We start from the raw sequence: 8,743 nt of genomic DNA, 5'->3' as shown, positions 1-8,743 counted from the left end.
TAGTGTCACAACTTTGACCCAAAGGTCCAACGCTATTTTAGGGTGATTGGCGTAGTACTCTGAGACTGATTGTAAGCATGATTTTCATTAGATGTCACACTGATTGTAAGCATGAGCACATGGAGGATTAGGTTAGTGCAAAGCTTGCCCTAAACCGTACCGCCGCCATTGAAACAAGGCAAGGGTCGAGGGAACCGCGGAGAACGACGGGTAAGCGATGTCGCGCCATCCAGCCTCCTCTTGCGGTGGGAGAACGAATATTCCTGTGGCTCCAGCTGGCTCTGCACCTTCACGAACAGCACACCATACTCGATCCATTCATTATCCTCTGGGTGCTCAACCTTCGACCTGTACACCCACCACCTCCGCCTGACTTTTGCCTCGGGTGAATCTATCTGCTCCATCGCCCAGAGGAGATACCGGATGAAGTCGAAGGACTGCGGCGTGACTGCCGCCGTGGAGTACATTGTTGCCCTCATCGCCGATGTCTCGCTCTTTTGCATACATTGCCACATGGACCTCACCGTCCTCAAAATCTCCCACTCATTGTCAAACCAAGTAAGGATCTCCTTCAACCTGGCTAACTTTGCCTGGTCGCCGCCGGCGATCTGCCCGATTTGCTGCTGCATCCTCTCCATAGATGTCCTTTTGAGTGGTCCGGTGCTAGCTTTGGAAGATGGGAGGAGATAAGGTGGTCTTGTAATAGACAAGAGGGAGAGGCGAGATGATGGTTTTGGAATGGAGATGATGGAGAGGAGAGGGGGTGGGTTTTCAACGGGGAAGAGGGAGAGGCGAGATGGTGGTTTTGGAATGGAGATGATGGAGAGGAGAGGAGGTGGTTTTGCAATGGAGAAGAGGGAAAGGAGCATGTGGCGGGGATTTAGGATTGGACGAGAGGGCCGGCGCGCTGTGACTGGATCAAAATCAAAATCAAATTACCATTCAATTAAGAAAGTGACCCCACATTAACTAGTCTCCCTTTTTTCTGGGTCATAAATGACCATGATTTTCACACAAAAAGGTTATACATTGCAAAAATAATATAATTTGAAGTACATTCTGATACGATCCAAACGATACAATTTTTGGTGACATGCATTCGCATTTTTCTTGTCAAATACAACATGTGGTCAAACTTTGACCCAAAATACGCAAAACAAAAAACACCTCCAAGACCAGCATCGCTCCTCTCCTCTTAAACCACCGTCGCTCCTCTCTTATTCCAATCAAAATCCAGCGGCGCTCCTCTCCCATTCTAATCCAAAACCAGCGCCGCTCCTCTCCTGTTCTAATCCAAAACCAGCGCCACTCCTCTCCTCTTCCATTCAAAAACCACCATCAGTGAGTGAATGTGTTGTGGAGAAGTAGACCGATGGAGGAGTATAACCGATACGTGACGATCGCACACGGCGACCCTATGAAGCTAGCTAGGATTTTGGAGATACAGTCTTGGTTTGACAACAAGGACCAACTAGCGGCGATGGCGACATCCATGGCCAAATATCTGCAACAGAGCTAAAAGGCGGTGATACTCCCGATGGGAGTCGCGCAGGAGTACATAGAGCTGCTCCTTTGGGCCATGGAGCAAACAGATTCACCGAATCCGATCGTGAGACAGAAGTGGTGGGAGTATCGATCCCAGATGGAGCATCCACTAGAGATTGAAGGATCAAGCATCTACAGGGTGTCGTGTGTGAGGGTGCCGTGCCAGAGTGAGCCGATGGAGTCTTCGTCGACCGAACCCAACTGCAAGAGGAGAAAAGCAGTTGGCCTGAGGATGTTTCCCTGCCATCCTATCCCTCGCCATGCACTTCGTCTCACGGGGCAGCTGTCTGCTGCCGAGGAATAGGAGGGGACTGCCCTCTAGCCCAATAGTCGGGCATGTTGTGAATTGTCAGGAGGAGCTTAGGGTTGTCAGTATTTGCAGGTTGTGAATTGTGTTTTGTGTTGAGTAGTTTGAGAGTACTTTCAGATATGAATGTCTTTTGAATTTCAGATTTGTAGTATGGAGCACATGAAGTATTTTATGAATTCTAGAGACCTATTTTTAGCACTTAAAAATGTAGTTTCATAGGAGTATAAAAGTGTAGACAATGTGATTCTCAGAGAAGAAACTGCAAGTTTCAGTTTCAGATAAGAAACTGCAAGTTCAGTTTTAGATAAGAAACTACAACTTTCAGAGGTGAAGCATTTATATTAACATGGCCTTTTCAAACAAGGATAACATCATGTTGGAAGTTTTATTCATGGTCAAAAATGTAACTACCAGCCAGTAAACATCATGATGATCAACATTCATGCATAGCACATCTTCATATGATACACAGTTAAAAAGATATGCTATTTTCAAAATTCCCACACAATGTCGAGTGTGCAAAAAACAGAGAAAATGAGGGACCAAGTTTTGGCAAGTGTTGGACATGGTGTGTGTAGATGACAATGGGGACCCACATGTCAATAATGACAGAGGCAAAAAATTGGGAGATATTTTCCCTGCATCAGGTGGAATCGAACCCGGGCCGAACAACAGTCAGCTAGTGTCACTTGGCCAGTGGGCTAGTTCAATAGTTTCGGTACAAATAAGGCATTGCCTCAGGTGATCCGATCTTGTCCTGCGCCTTTGTGCACTTGCCGTGGCGCCGCTATCTGCCATTGTGAACATGCTGAACAAACGAGTAGAATCTGGAGAGGACTGTACGTGGAGAGGCGAACAGTTTGGACCCACCAGGTCTATGGCCGTACGCAAGCAAGTGCCTCATTGAAAAAATACTTGCTCCTAATGCTATACTAATGTTGGGGCCCACGGGTTTGTCAACATAGTTGCATTTTTTAGGTGCTTCAATGTAGTTACTAAAGGAGATAAACTTACAACAAAGCCGGGGAGCTGGCAGGTATCATTTATTATCACTGGGCAGCAACTATCTACTGGGTTGTGGGCTGCTCTGTCTAGGCTTTCTTTTTTAACCTGCATAGCCCACGACATGTCGGTTTTTATTTTCTTGAGGGCCATCATGTATCAACCGACCAATGGACCTCCCATCCGAGGTTTTATTTTTCCTGAAACATCGACAGCCCAACTTATGTATTTTTTTGAAGAAAACGCAGAGGTCTGTTCTATTTCTCTATATAAGATTAGGACCGCCTGGTCCAACTTATGTTTCCCTTCTAACTATATTATATATATTTAAATTATTTTATATGTTATTATATATTGTTGTTATTGTCATCATATATTTAACAAATACTTACATATGTAAGAAAACAATATCCCACATCTTATTAACTTATAAAAATAATTTCTTAACAATAAAATCCTGGATTTTTTTGGCAAGGAAAATCCTGGTGATTGTGTACAAAAGCTAGATAAGATTTAAGGACCAATGTAATAATAAATCACTTATTATTTAAATATATTTATAACAAAATGCTCAGCCCCTGTTTATTTTTTGATAACCTTGCTGCGCCCAACCCAACATTATAATTAGAATCAGCCCAGCAAAATTGTGTATTTCGAGAAAGTGCAAATGGCCTGTAATTTTTTTGGAACAAAATAAATGGGCCGCATGGACGCTACATTATTAGTTCACCCAGCCCAGCAAACGCACTGTAATTCTAAAAAAAAGAGATCAAATAGACTGTAAATTCTAAAAAAATGGGTTGAATATGAGCCACATTTTTTGAGGCTGAAATGTGGGCCAATAGGTCGAAGCCAACGCAAGTCGTTGTCAACATAGTCAACAAATGATTCTAACATCGTTAGCCGTTGGATATACATCCAATGATGGGCATCCATCTTCAATCTCCCGCCTTCTTCCTCCAGCACTGTTGGGACCACCTACTCCCGCCTCCTACTGCTAGTAGCTCTGCTTAGCCAGCTTTGCTGTGAAGCGCTACCCCACCGCCGGCTAGGCCATCCCCCCACCCCTCCACACCTCCTGTTCTTCTCCATCGACTGCCGAACCACACCGCACCAGAACCAGTTAACCCTCGTACACCTCTCCTGTGACTCCACTCCAATGTCTTCCCATCTCCGGCTCGTTGTTGTCCAGGGCCTCGCCATCGTCCACCACCTTGGATGCGCTCGGCGCAACGTCGTCAACATGGTTAATGAACGACATCCATCCGAAGTGGACTATACATGGAGAGGCTGACAGTTAGGTCCACAGCCGCACACAAGGAAATGCCTCCTTATTAGACGCAAAATAATGATTCCTCCACCTGACAGGTGGGACCCACCGGAAGGGCCTCTATATTTCGTGAAAAAAATGTTTCCCCTGCTGACAGGTCAGACACACCATCTATATCTTCGCACATAAGGAACTGCCTCCTTATTACGCACAAAAAATGAATACTCCCCCTGCTAGCTAGGGCCCACCATATTGGGAGGCTGACTTGTGGGCCTACTAAGTTGACGGGGACAGAGGGCTTTGTCAACTTAGTCAATATGAACAATTCTAGCTCTAGTGACCGTACGATGTCCATCCAACGGCCGTAGTGCTTCTTCAACCTCTGGTCTTCTTGCTCCAGCCGCCCGAACCAACAACGGTCGTGCCACGAGCTCCTGCCTCCTATGGCCGGCTGTGAAGCCACAGAGGCCTCACCGCTCCCTACTACTCCCACCGCTGGCCAGGTCATCCCTCTACTCACCACACCGCCTATTATTCTGCGCCGACGAAAGCCTCACACCGCAGCTGAACTATTGAACCCTCGTACTCCTCTCCGCGTGGGCATCCACTACCGCATCTTCCCCGGCTTCGCGTCGTCGCCTTCCTAGGCCTCACCGTTATGCACCGCCTTGGTGCTCTCGGCGCGGCATGGTCAATGTGGTCAATGAACGACTTCCATCGAAAGAGTACTGTACGTGTAGAGGCTGACAGCTGGGTCCACGGCCGCAGCAAGGAAGTGCCCCCATGTTATGCGGAAAATAATAATTCCTCCACCTGACAGTAGGGACCCACCGGACGGGCCATCGTATTTCACAAAAAAAACATTTCTGAAAGTGCGTTATATCGACTAGAGGGGGGGGGTGAATAGGCGATTTTTATGAAAGTCTTCAAAACATGGAAGTTATGAAGACAAACGATAGAAATAAACCTATAACCCTGCAGCGGAAGGTAGACTACACTAGGCAAGCCATAGTCAAGTATTCAATAGAGTGATAGCACAATGACTAATAGCAGCAATGTAGTAAGGATCAGGTAGGAAGATATTATGAAGCCAAACAGAACACGCAGTCACTCAGTGAAGATAAAAGATAGTGCAATCATACAATGACTTCACAAGGAGTAACAGTACGTAAAGAGAAGGGAAGGATGAAACGAGTGACTCGTGAAGACAATGATGTGTTGGACCAGTTCCAGTTGCTGTGACAACTGTACATCTGGTTAGGGCGGCTAGCTATTTAAACCTGAGGACACACAGTCCCGGACACCCAGTCCTGAACACGCAGCTCAGGACACCCAGTCCTCACCGTATTCCCCTTGAGCTAAGGTCACACAGACCTCGCCCAATCACTCTGGTAAGTCTTCAAGGTAGACTCCCAAACCTGCACAGACTTCGTTCACCGGCAATCCACAATGTCTCTTGGATGCTCAGAACGCGACGCCTAACCGGCTGGAGGATTCATAGTCCTCAAGTGTAATAAGTCTTCAGATCACATAGACAAGAAGACTTAAGTGATGCCTAATTCTCTTTGGCTCTGGGTGGTTAGGGCTTTATCCTCGCAAGGAATTCTCTCTCAAAGGCTTCGAGGTGGGTTGCTCTCAAACGACAAAAGCCGTACACTAACTCTGAGGAGCCAACCGTTTTGGTTGTAGGGGGTGGGCTATTTATAGCCACTAGGCAACCCGACCTGAGTTGTCCGAAATGACCCTGGGTCACTAAGGAACTGACACGTGTTCCAACAGTCAGATTTCAAACTCACACGGCAACTTTACTTGGGCTACAAGCAAAGCTGACTTGTCCGATTCTGGACAAGATTCGCTCTCATAGTCTTCACTCAAAGACATAGCTTTTTGGTTAGGCATCACTTCAGTCATTCTGACTGGTTCTCTTGGACCCCACTTAACAGTATGGTGGTTCCTATGACTCAATAAAGAAGAAAGAGAACTACAAAAGATCTAAGTCTTCGAGCTCCATAGGCTTCATGTGATGTCTTCTCTTGTCATAGTCTTCAATGTGAATATCTTCATATACCACCTTTGACTTCAATGTCTTCATACATTTTTAGGGGTCATCTCTGGTAGGAAAACCGAATCAATGAGGGACTTCTACCTGTGTTATCCTGCAATTGTCACAAACGCATTAGTCCCTCAACTAGGTTTGTCGTCAATACTCCAAAACCAACTAGGGGTGGCACTAGTTGCACTTACAATCTCCCCCTTTTTGGTGATTGATGACAAACTAGTTGAAGTTTTCAACGGGGAATATAATATGTGAAATTGTAGAGGATAAGGAATTGTCTTCATAAGTCGCAAGGGCTCCCCCTGAAGATGTGCATATAAGTAATTTGCTTTTGGAATGCAAATGCACATGGCAGGTTGTGCTTGTGGAGATCCTCTTCAACTTATGATGACAATCCACTATGCATGTGAAGGTATGTGAAGATAATGACATGCATAATGGAAAATGGACGTCTGCAAAATGATCTAAGTGCGGAATTTATCGTCGCACATGCGGAATTTATCATCGCATCACAAGGTGGCAAATAAGTAGCAGACGACCATCGAGTTTTAAGTGTTACAACTCAAAGAACAAATGTATCAAAACGAGAGTTGTAAACATGAAGCAAAAGATAAAGCGCCCGCCCATATGGACCCGCTTGAAGACTATTAAACTCATATGCTTCTCCCCCTTTTGTCAGTAAGGACTAAAAAGGTTCGAAGACATAGAGCATCTACTCGTTCCCATGAAGAGTAGGTGAAGCAGCAGGGTCGTCGATGGTGTTTGGCGGTGCAGAAGAGCTTGGAGCAGTGTCGAAGCGTGCTGAAGGAGGCGGCGGTGAAGTAGCATCGTCGTCATCCTCGATCACTCTGGCATTTACAGTTGCAGCAGAGGAAGAGAACTCAGAGTCTTCAAGAGATGGAGTGCGTCCCAGCACTGCCCTTCGAGGGGGTGTGGAGTCAAACTTGAAGCGCTCAGAGAAGCCATCTTCTTGAAGATCATCTTCAGAACACATCAGCGTCAGCCTTTTCTGTGTGCGTCGAGAGGTTTTATGAGCAACAAAGGCATTCTTGGTGGCAAGATTGCGAATGCGATTAACATCCACCAAGAGGCTTTGCATTTGACGCTTCAGCCAGTCATGATGCCTATTCTCTTTCTGAAGAAGAGCCACAAGAATCTCTCGGTCATTGAGAACACGAGTGCGCTTCTTGGGTCGTGGGGCAGTTGTACTGTCAGTGGCTTCAGTGAGAGCTGGATGCGGTGCACGTGTAGTGCCAGCCAAGGGATACACACGAGTGACTGCTTCAACTCCTTCAATGTTCTGAGAAAAACTTTGATGCTCTGCATTCTGAAGACTTAGAGGTTCCTTGGCAGGCTCAGGATAGATGGCTTCAATAGACATATCCACATCAGGCAGAAAAATCCGATGATTGCGAGCAGATGGCTGATATGAGATAGCGGAGTGAAGTTTGATCAGCCGCATTACCCATGGGGCGTAGAACTTCAAGCCAAACAGATCAGAGCCTAATGCAGCAAGTTGGTGAATGAAGAAGTCTTGTGCATTGAAGCATTTTCCATGAAGAATATAGAAGACCAAAGTCTTCATTGCACCTTCCATCTTGGCATGTGGAGAGTGCCCTTTGATGGGCCAGAGAGTTCGCCTTATGATGTGATAAATAGTCCTTGGCAGATACTCTAAGTCTTCAACAAAGAACTCTTTGGGATATGCAGCATCTTGGGGTAATGGCTTCATCATACTGAGCATCTGACTCATGTTAGGTTCAGGCTTTTGAAAGATGCTCTCCACAGCTTCACTATGAAGTTGACAGCCAGATTCGTAGAGATCGCCGGGAGTGGGTAGACCAGTGAGCTCAATGATGTCAAAGGCTTTGGCTTCGTGATGAATGTTTCCTGTCATCCACTCCAGGACCCAAGTCTTCGGATCTCTGTTATACCCGCAGATGTGAAGTGTGGCATAGAATTGGAGCAGCAACTCTTCATTCCAATGCTCTTGGTCAGTGACGAACGGCAGCAATCCAACTTCTTTGAAGCAATCCAGAGCTTCTTCCAGACAGGGCAGACCAGCTATTGCTTCAATGTCAAGACACTTGTGTGGGAAGATGCGACCTTGATTGTAGAGAATGCAAGAGTAATAGCTTCGCTGCGGATAGCTCCAGAACCGATCAGATGATATTCTTTCCCTTGAGTAGGGGTTCCTGGAGCTATTGAAGAATGTGTTGTCTGCTCTGAAGCCATTGATATTGAAGGATCCAGGTGCTGATGCAGGACCTGGGAACCTGGGCAATCTTGGGACTGGCTTCTGTACCTGAGGCCTGTGCTCAACATGATACTCGAACTGAGGACCGGCAGCAGGCGCAGGAACAGAGGCAGTGGGATCAGTGGCTTCGCTAGCTTCTGGTGCTTTTGTTGATGAGGGCTCCACATTAGCTTCAACCATGACAGCGTCAGTGGCTTCAGTGGTGTTGGTGGTGGCAGCCTCAAGATTTTCAACCTCCACTTGACGGGCTGGAGGGTCAGTCACAAGTACGTTCTCCTCGAGAACCACTTCCTAGTGGGACAG

Source organism: Triticum urartu, chromosome 7 (genome assembly GCF_003073215.2).
Source record: "Triticum urartu cultivar G1812 chromosome 7, Tu2.1, whole genome shotgun sequence".
NCBI classification, from domain to species: Eukaryota; Viridiplantae; Streptophyta; class Magnoliopsida; order Poales; family Poaceae; genus Triticum; species Triticum urartu.
Note: the sequence above shows the minus strand (reverse complement) of the source record.